The following is an 11476-nucleotide window of genomic DNA, read 5'->3' as shown; positions in this document are numbered from 1 at the left end:
CTTTCAACTTTTTGAATTATTAAGCTTTTTGCAACTTATTTTTTGAATGGGATGTCTATGGAGAATATTTTTAAATCCTCTTAAACTTGTTCAACTTTCAGATCCTTCTACTTCCTCATACTTTCAGCTACAGACACCATTTAAACTTTCAAATGTTGAGAAAACCCTGACCAATGATTGTATGTTATAATCATTTTGATATGTTTTACACTTTTTGAATAGTAGCATTTTTGCTTTCATGTGTTTTTCAGTCCTTTTCTGCTTTTATAATGGGTGTGTATTGCGCAGCTTAGAGTGCGTGATGTCACCGCTAGAGTGAAGAGAAGCCTGAGATTCCTGTGAAAAAAATATTTGTCTTTTGCGACTGACTCCTCAATTTTCACTCTACATGCATAATTTTTGGATGGAAACGTAGCTAATCTTGTCCTTGTCGTAGACATATGACTTTGGAATCCCACAGGTTTACACATTTGGCTCAAAAGCCTTTACTTGAGAGGAAAACCAACTTTCTCCTCCATAGACCCCAATGTTAAAACGTACTTCAAAAAAGTCTTGCACAGACAACCGTACCCCATTTCTAAATCGCCATTGAAGCCACTTTTTTTTACACTACAGATCCAATATTTGCATGATCTGTTCTTCAAGTCATCCTTGCATTTCAGTCTTAATATCGGAGAAATAGGGGCTATGGTTATGGGAGTTTTGTGGTTTTGTTTGACAGGTGTTTTTCCATTTTTTTTCTCATGAAAAGGCGGCAGGCTCACAGGTGTTCGTGCTTGAGCTAATTACTAATGTTTATAAACACACAGACTCACAGACTCTCCAACTGCTGCGCCGTCACCATGGGAACCAATGACACACACACACACACACACACACACACACACACAAACACACACACACACACACTCTCTCTCTCTTTCTCTGTCTGTCTGTCTCTCTCTACACACTCAGTACATATAACTGTCTGTCTGCCTGTCTCACTCACTCACTCACTCACTCCATATAACTGTCTGTCTGCCTGTCTCTCTCTCCAAATCACTCAGTCAATGTAACTGTCTGTCTGCCTGTCTCTCTCTCCCACTCACTCAGTACATATAACTGTCTGTCTGCTCTTCTCACTCAATCCAGATGACTGTCTGTCCACCTGTCTCACTCACTCACTCACTCACTCACTCATTACATATAACTGTCTGCCTGTCTCACTCACTCACTCAGTTCATATAACTGTCTGTCTGTCTCTCTCTTTCTCCCAAACACTCAGTCCATCTGACTGTCTCTCTGCCTGTCTCTCTCTCCAAATCACTCAGTCAATGTAACTGTCTGTTTGCCTGTCTCTCTCTCCAAATCACTCAGTCAATGTAACTGTCTCTCTGCCTGTCTCTCTCTCCAAATCACTCAGTCAATGTAACTGTCTGTCTGCCTGTCTCTCTCTCCAAATCACTCAGTCAATGTAACTGTCTGTGTGCCTGTCTCTCTCTCCCACTCACTCAGTAAATATAATTGTCTGTCTGCTCTTCTCACTCAATCCAGATGACTCTCTGTCCACCTGTCGCACTCACTCACTCAGTACATATAACTGTCTGCCTGTCTCACTCACTCAGTTCATATAACTCTCTGTTTGCCTGTCTCACTCACTCACTCAGTTCATATAACTGTCTGTCTACCTGTCTCACTCACTCACTCACTCACTCCATATAACTGTCTGTCTGCCTGTCTCTCTCTCCCACTCACTCAGTCCATCTAACTGTCTGTCTGCCTGTCTCTCTCTCCCACTCACTCAGAACATATAACTTTCTGTCTGCTCTTCTCACTAAATCCAGATGACTCTCTGTCCTCCTGTCTCCCTCACTCACTCAGTACATATAACTCTCTGTCTGCCTGTCTCACTCACTCACTCACTCACTCCATATAACTGTCTGTCTTCCTGTCTCTCTCTCCAAATCACTCAGTCAATGTAACAATCTGCCTGTCTCTCTCTCCCACTCAGTCAGTCCATCTGATCTGTCTTCCTGTCTCGCTCTCCCACTCACTCAGTACATATAACTGTCTGTCTGCTCTTCTCACTCAATCCAGATGACTGTCCATCCACCTGTCTCACTCACTCACTCAGTACATATAACTGTCTGTCTGCCTGTCTCACTCACTCAGTTCATATAACTCTCTGTTTCCCTGTCTCACTCACTCACTCAATTCATATAACTGTCTGTCTGCCTGTCTCTCTCTCCCACACACTCAGTCCATCTGACTCTCTTTCTGCCTGTCTCTCTCTCTGACTCACTCAGTACATATAACTGTCTGTCTGCTCTTCTCACTCAATCCAGATGACTGTCTGTCCACCTGTCTCACTTACTCAGTACATATAACTGTCTGTTTGCCTGTCTCACTCACTCACTCACTCAGTACAAATAACTGTCTGTCTGCCTTTCTCACTCACTCAGTACAAATAACTGTTTGTCTGCCTCTCTCTCTCTCCAAATCACTCAGTCAATGTAACTGTCTGTCTGCCTGTCTCTCTCTCCCACACAGTCAGTCCATCTGACTGTCTGTCTGCCTGTCTCTCTCTCCCACACAGTCAGTCCATCTGACTGTCTGCCTGTCTCTCTCTCCCACTCACTCAGGACATATAACTGTCTGTCTGCTCTTCTCATTCAATCCAGATTACTGTCTGTCATCCTGTCTCCCTCACTCACTCAGTACATATAACTGTCTGTCTGCCTGTCTCACTCACTCACTCACTCATTACATATAACTGTCTATCTCCCTGTCTCACTCACTCACTCACTCACTCACTCACTCAGTTCATATAACTGTCTGTCATCCCTCTCTCTCTTTCCCACACACTCAGTCCATCTAACTGTCTGTCTGTCTGTCTCTCTCCCCCACACACTCAGTCCATCTAACTGTCTGTCTGCCTGTCTTTCTCTCCCACACACTCAGTCCATCTAACTGTCGGTCTGCCTGTCTCTCTCTCCCACTCACTCAGTACATATAACTCTCTGTCTGCTCTTCTCAAACGATCCAGATGACTGTCTGTCCTCCTGTCTCCCTCACTCACTCAGGACATATAACTCTCTGTCTGCCTTTCTCACTCTCTCACACTCATTCATTCAGTCTCTCTTTCTCTGTCTTCCTGTCATTCTGTGTTTCTCTCTCTGTCTTTCTTTCTGTCTCTCCCTCTCTCCCTCTGGCTCTCTCTCTGCTACCACTACTGCTGTTATTCATGCTACTACCAGTACCAATACTACTACAGCTATTAGTACGATTGCTACTAGAACTAATACTACTGATATCACTTCAAATACTGCCATTACTATTTCTACTTCTTCTACTACTACTACTGTTATATTAAATACTACGACCACTACTACAGCTATTACTACGACTACTGATACTACTACTTATACTGCTTCTTCTAATTACTAATACTTCTACTAATAATAATACTTCTACTACAACTACAACTTCTACTACTACAAATATCACTACTGCTGACATTTTTTAAGCCACAGAAGCTGTTCGAATATCAAAATATTCAGCTTTTTCAGGAGAGGGGTGATATTTTTCATATTTGTAATCTTTAAACTTTTTGAATTATTAAGCTTTTTGCAATTTGTTTTGAATGGGATATCTATGGGGAAAATCTTCAAATCCTGTTCAACTTTTTCAACTTTCAAAGCCTTCTTTCTCATACTTTCAGCTACAGACACCATAGTTAGACGTTTCAACTAGAAGGGTTTTCAGCAGTGCAGTTTAAATGCTTTCGAGCTTCAACATTTTTCAGACAGGTACTCTCTCATTTCTGTATTTTCAGCAATGTTTTTGCAATTCATTTCAGCTTTCAGCTTTCAGCATTCTAACGCATTTTCAGCAGGAAATGCATTTTCTAGTTATTGTTGGAATGCTGATTCAGCATTCCAAGTATTGTTCTTCAAATCTTTATTGTTGGAATGCTGATTCAGCATTCCAAGTATTGTTATCCTAATCTTTATTCTTCAACTATTTCTTCCGTACGTATTTTGGCACTTAATAACGTCCACATTTCTTAAGCTACAGAAACCGTTCAAATATGAAAATGTTCAGCTTTTTCAGGAGAGGGGTGCTATGTCTTTTTATGTTTCTAATCTTTCAACTTTTTTAATTATTAAGCATTTTGCAATTTTTTTTTGAATGGGATGTCTATGGAGAAACTTTTCAAATCCTCTTAAACTTGTTCAACTTTCAGATCATTCTACTTCCTCATACTTTCAGCTACAGACACCATTTAAACTGTCAAATGTTGAGAAAACCCTGATCAATGATTGTATGTTATAATCATTTTGATATCTTTTATACTTTTTGAGCTGTAGCAATTTTGCTTTTATGTGTTTTTCAGTCCTTTTCTGCTTTTATAATGGGTGTGTATTGCGCAGCTTAGAGTGCGTGATGTCATCACTAGAGTTAAGAGAAGCCTGAGATTTCTGTGAAAAAAATATTTGTCTTTTGCGACTGACTCCTCAATTTTCACTCTACATGCATAATTTTTGGATGGAAACGTAGCTAATCTTGTCCTTGTCGTAGACATATGACTATGGAATCTCACAGATTTACACATTTGGCACAGAAGCCTTTACTTGAGAGGAAAACCAACTTTCTCCTCCATAGACCCCAATGTTAAAACGTACTTCAAAAAAGTCTTACACAGACAACCGTACCCCATTTCTAAATCGCCATTGAAGCCACTTTTTTTTACACTACAGACACAATTTTCGCATGATCTGTTCTTCAACTCATCCTCCCTCTCCAGTCTTAATATTGGAGCAATAGGGGCTATGGTTATGGGGTTTTTGTGGTTTTGTTTGACAGGTGTTTCTCAGTCTTTTCTCATGAAAAGGCAGCCAGGCTCACAGGTGTTCGTACTTGAGCTAATTACTGATGTTTATAAACACACAGACTCACAGACACAAGTCTCACTCTATCTCTCTGTGTCTCTCTCTCTCTGCGTGTGTATCTCTCTCTCTGTGTGTCTCTCTATCTCTTTGTGTGTCTCTCTCTCTCTCTGCGTGTGTATCTCTTTCTCTGTGTGTCTCTCTATCTCTCTGTGTGTCTCTCTCTCTCTGCGTGTGTATCTCTTATACAGTCATTCAAGTATTAGAGACTTTTAGAGGACCCCCCCCACACACACACACACACGCACACACCATTTTAAAGTACAAGCCCCACCGAATGAATTCCAACTGAAATGCTTTTGATGAAGCCTGTCATTTAATAACCTGTTTGTGTTTATCTAACATTATGATTCAGTCTCCTCTCCTCCTGTCTAACCCACCCAGCCCCACCCTTTCAAAATAAAAGCCGCATGGATAAACTGTATTTAAACATTAAGCTCAAAATGAGGCTTTTTTTGTTGAAATAATTAATGCTCTTACTAATACTACGACAACTACTACTACTGCTGCTAATATTTCTAGTATTACTACTACTGCTACTAATACTACTTCTACTACAACTTTTGTTGTTGCAACTATTACCACTACTACTACTGCAATTATTACTACCACTACTGCTAATACTACCAGTACTACTATTACTTATACTACAACTGCTACTACTACTACTACTACTGCTACTATTTATGCTACTAGCAATACTAATACTACTACAGCTAAAAGTATGAATGCTACTAGTATTTCTACTACTGCTATTACTGCTACTTCAAATACTGTCATTACTGTTACTCATACTACTACTTCTTCTACTACTACTACTGTTATATTAAATACAACAACCAATACTACAGCTATTACTACGACTACTTCTACTACTTCTTCGAATTACTAATACTTCTACAACTAATAATACTTCTATTACAACTACAACTTCTACTACTACTTTAAGTATCTCTATTGCTACTAATACTTCTACTTTAAACAATACTTCTACTACAACTACAACTTCTACTACTACTACAAATATCACTACTACTACACATTGTTTAAGCCACAGAAACCATTCAAATATCAAAATGTTCAGCTCTTTCAGGAGAGGGTGATATGACTTTTCATATTTATAATCTTTACATTTTTGAATTATTAAGCTTTTTGCAATTTGTTTTGAATAAGATATCTATGGAGAAAATCTTCAAATCCTGTTAAACTTTAACTTTCAAAGCCTTCTTCTTTCTCATATTTTCAGCTACTGACACCATAGTTAGACGTTTCAACTAGAAGGGTTTTCAGCAGTGCAGTTTAAATGCTTTTGGGCTTCAACATTTTTCAGACAGGTAATCTCTCATTTCTGTATTTTCAGCAATGTTTTTGCAATTCATTTCAGCTTTCAGCTTTCAGCATTCCAACGCATTTTCAGCAGGAAATGCATTTTCTAGTTGTTGGAATGCTGATTCAGCATTCCAAGTATTGTTATCCTAATCTTTATTCTTCAACTATTTCTTCCGTACGTATTTTGGCACTTAATAACGTCCACATTTCTTAAGCTACAGAAACCGTTCAACTATGAAAATGTTCAGCTTTTTCAGGAGAGGGGTGCTATGTCTTTTTATGTTTCTAATCTTTCAACTTTTTTAATTATTAAGCATTTTGCAATTTTTTTTTGAATGGGATGTCTATGGAGAAACTTTTCAAATCCTCTTAAACTTGTTCAACTTTCAGATCATTCTACTTCCTCATACTTTCAGCTACAGACACCATTTAAACTTTCAAATGTTGAGAAAACCCTGATCAATGATTGTATGTTATAATCATTTTGATATCTTTTATACTTTTTGAGCTGTAGCAATTTTGCTTTTATGTGTTTTTCAGTCCTTTTCTGCTTTTATAATGGGTGTGTATTGCGCAGCTTAGAGTGCTTGATGTCATCGCTAGAGTGAAGAGAAGCTTGAGATTCCTGTGAAAAAAATATTTGTCTTTTGCGACTGACTCCTCAATTTTCACTCTACATGCATAATTTTTGGATGGAAACGTAGCTAATCTTGTCCTTGTCGTAGACATATGACTGTGGAATCTCACAGATTTACACATTTGGCACAAAAGCCTTTACTTGAGAGGAAAACCAACTTTCTCCTCCATAGACCCCAATGTTAAAACGTACTTCAAAAAAGTCTTACACAGACAACCGTACCCCATTTCTAAATCGCCATTGAAGCCACTTTTTTTTACACTACAGACACAATTTTCGCATGATCTGTTCTTCAACTCATCCTCCCTCTCCAGTCTTAATATTGGAGCAATAGGGGCTATGGTTATGGGGTTTTGGGGGTTTTGTTTGACAGGTGTTTCCCAGTCTTTTCTCATGAAAAGGCAGCCAGGCTCACAGGTGTTCGTACTTGAGCTAATTACTGATGTTTATAAACACACAGACTCACAGACACAAGCCTCACTCTATCTCTCTGTGTCTCTCTCTCTCTCTCTGCGTGTGTATCTCTTTCTCTGTGTGTCTCTCTCTCTCTGCGTGTGTATCTCTCTCTCTGTGTGTCTCTCTATCTCTTTCTCTGTGTGTCTCTCTCTCTCTGCGTGTGTATCTCTTTCTCTGTGTGTCTCTCTATCTCTCTGTGTGTCTCTCTCTCTCTCTCTGCGTGTGTATCTCTTATACAGTCATTCAAGTATTAGAGACTTTTAGAGGACCCCCCCCACACACACACACACACGCACACACCATTTTAAAGTACAAGCCCCACCGAATGAATTCCAACTGAAATGTTTTTGATGAAGCCTGTCATTTAATAACCTGTTTGTGTTTATCTAACATTATGATTCAGTCTCCTCTCCTCCTGTCTAACCCACCCAGCCCCACCCTTTCAAAATAAAAGCCGCATGGATTAACTGTATTTAAACATTAAGCTCAAAATGAGGCTTTTTTTGTTGAAATAATTAATGCTCTTACTAATACTACGACAACTACTACTACTGCTGCTAATATTTCTAGTATTACTACTACTGCTACTAATACTACTAATACTACTTCTACTACAACTTTTGTTGTTGCAACTATTACCACTACTACTACTGCAATTATTACTACCACTACTGCTAATACTACCAGTACTACTATTACTTATACTATAACTGCTACTACTACTGCTACTATTCATGCTACTACCAATACTAATACTACTACAGCTAAAAGTATGAATGCTACTAGTATTTCTACTACTGCTATTACTGCTACTTCAAATACTGTCATTACTGTTACTCATACTACTACTTCTTCTACTACTACTACTGTTATATTAAATACAACAACCAATACTACAGCTATTACTATGACTACTTCTACTACTTCTTCGAATTACTAATACTTCTACTACTAATAATACTTCTACTACAACTACAACTTCTACTACTACTTTAAATATCTCTATTGCTACTAATACTTCTACTTCAAACAATACTTCTACTACAACTACAACTTCTACTACTACTACAAATATCACTATTACTACACATTGTTTAAGCCACAGAAACCATTCAAATATCAAAATGTTCAGCTCTTTCAGGAGAGGGTGATATGACTTTTCATATTTATAATCTTTACATTTTTGAATTATTAAGCTTTTTGCAATTTGTTTTGAATAAGATATATATGGAGACAATCTTCAAATCCTGTTAAACTTCAACTTTCAAAGCCTTCTTTTTTCTCATATTTTCAGCTACTGACACCATAGTTAGACGTGTCAACGAGAAGGGTTTTTAGCAGTGCAGTTTAAATGCTTTTGGGCTTCAACATTTTTCAGACAGGTAATCTCTCATTTCTGTATTTTCAGCAATGTTTTTGCAATTCATTTCAGCTTTCAGCTTTCAGCATTCCAACGCATTTTCAGCAGGAAATGCATTTTCTAGTTCTTATTCTCCATCTTCCACATCAGAGTTTGCCGCGAAACTAGTCCCACAGCGTTGCCAACACCTGCTCAAAAAGTAATTCAACACGTGCGGTTTCCCCGAAAATCGCGATCTACGATGAAAAATCGGCCCATTGACTTAAATGGGATTTCGGCGTGAAGAAAGGAAAAAAAACACTTAACTTTGGACCCATATTGACCAGCCATACTTTAACGTAGAAACATGATTCAAAGTTTAAAACGTAGACAAATTGATGGACGTTATTGAGCCAAATGGACATTTTGCTAGCTAGCATAGTTTTCATGAAGTCACCGATTTAGTTTCAGCAAAACTTTGGGTCTGTTTCAGATTTTATAATGGGTGTGTATTGCGCAGCTCGTTAAGTGCTAGAGTGATGACATCACGGTCAGAGTGAAGCAGAGCAGGAAAATGTTCTGTGATTTTTCCAAACAAATTGCTCCCATTCCCACAATTTTTACTCTTTATACACCATTTTTGGCCAAAAAGCTTGGAAATGTTGTGCTGGTCGCAACAAAGTGTCTATGGAATCCAACGGATTTACACATTTGGCTCAAACAGCCGTGGAGCAACATGAACTCCAACCGACTGCTCCATTAGGCCCCATGTTAAATCAGAAAAGAAATTTGTCAAAGAAAGCAGACGGTACCAGTTTTGTAACTTGCGCTGGCGCTCACATTTATAACACTATGAACATAAAAAACATACCAGGGCGTTCGGCAGAGTCTTATCTCTCTCACGGTGCACTTATTTTATTGATTGGACTCATGGTTTTGGTATAAAGTGCATTTGTTTGACAGGTGTTTTCCAGTGTTTTCTCATGAAAAGTCTGCCAAGCTCACAGGTGTTCTTAATTCAGCTAATTACTGATGTTTATAAACAAACAGACTCACAGACTCTCCAGGCCCTGCGTCGTCACCATGGCAACCAGTGACACGCACGCAAATATATTTCTGCATTTGTATGTATTTGTGTGTGGATGTTTTCTATTTGTTTGTGGATTTGTGTGGATTTGTTTGTGGATCTCTTCACATTTGTTGGTGGGTTTTTTGAGACTCCCCTGCCTGGCCGGATTCACAAATACCTTTTTTTTAACATGGACCTATCTGTAGCCAATCAGATGTCAGCCTCATTTTCAAGCAATCACATGAGCGCAGCTCCCCCCTCCCCTCCCCACGAGGCTGCCAGCTGTGTTCACACCGAACGCAGGGCGAATTATTCGCGTGATGAAATTACATACAAAGTCTTTGCACAGACACGATGAGACTGCAGTGACGCGAATTTTGCGCGGCGTGTTTGGGGCGACGCATTTGAGGCGACGCGTTTTGAGCGTTTGGAGCGACGCATTTGGGGCGTTTGAAGCGCCGCGTTTGGAGCGACGCGTTTGGGGCGTTTGGAGCGACGCGTTTGGAGAGACGCGTTTGAGGCGTTTGAGGCGTTTGGAGCGACGCGTTTGGGGCGACGCGTTTGAAGCGATGCGGTTGGCGCGATGTTTCTCCTGTCATCACTGACGTCCTGTTGTTGTTGAATCAGGAAGTACAAACTGTAGCCGTCTGTGTTCACCCAGAGCTCTACGCAGGGACGTGCGGTCAGGGTGTGATGATGAAATGTAAAAAACAAATAATGCTAAAATAAAATAAATATTAATATTTCTCTACTGATCTGCGCTATAAATGTAATTTCTGTATTATTCCAAACATTTTTATAATCAAAATCTCTGAATTAGCGCATGTCCTGTTCAAACAGAGAGGAGACAGTGAGGTGAGGCAGTGACCAGCTGTTCCTCACCTCAGACTGTGAATCCCTCACTAACTGGGTTGAGCGCGTGCCTTTTGCTGTCTCATTCCTGCACACACTGTAATATTTGTAGACACTTTTATTATATGTCCTTTCTTTCCATATAATAGGTACTGTATTTCACGTCTGTGTAGAACACATTTAGTGTTGCTGATCTGACATTAAGGGGAGGCAAACACTACTCTGCCTCAATGAAGGGTGCGCGAGAGCCCAAGGCTCGGGTTTATTGCCTCAATTAAAACAGAGCAGATCGACCCAGGCAGGAAGTCAGACACCGATAAGGGATAGAGCATCCGGTAAGTTTTCAAAATAAAAGCGTCAGCTTTAACTTGGTTTAACTTTTTCAAGAGTATGAATCTAAAATCCAGAAAAGAGAGAAGCATTATCTCAATCGAACCTCAACGATACTGCCGGTAACATCAGCGTTTATGTATATATTGCGACGTCTTCGGGCAGTAGAAGCCACACTGTCAAAATTTCTTGCGAAATTTTCTAGTTCCATAATTAAAGTCATTCATGTTTTGATAAGGGCCTACTGTTAAACAGTTACACATTATCAGACCTCTATATCCTATAAACTGTAAGGTTTTTAAGATCTATGTTTACTTTGTCTTGGTGACTAAAGTATGCTGCGGATGTAATAGACTGTAACAGCAACACTGTGCACACATGCATGGCTGTTATTTAAGTGTTCTTATTTACTTGCTGAAAAGTAATGTCCAAATGATTCACTTCATGGCAGTAATGTATTCTTTGTGATATCAGATGTCCAGAACAGCAAATAATTCAAGACATTGACAGTAATAATACAATTATTAACTCTTTAT

The sequence above is a fragment of the Cebidichthys violaceus genome, unplaced genomic scaffold, assembly GCF_023349555.1.
Source record: "Cebidichthys violaceus isolate CVI_PGR_0920_01 unplaced genomic scaffold, fCebVio1.0.p SCAF_1, whole genome shotgun sequence".
Taxonomy (NCBI): Eukaryota; Metazoa; Chordata; class Actinopteri; order Perciformes; family Stichaeidae; genus Cebidichthys; species Cebidichthys violaceus.
This window is presented reverse-complemented; position numbering follows the sequence as displayed.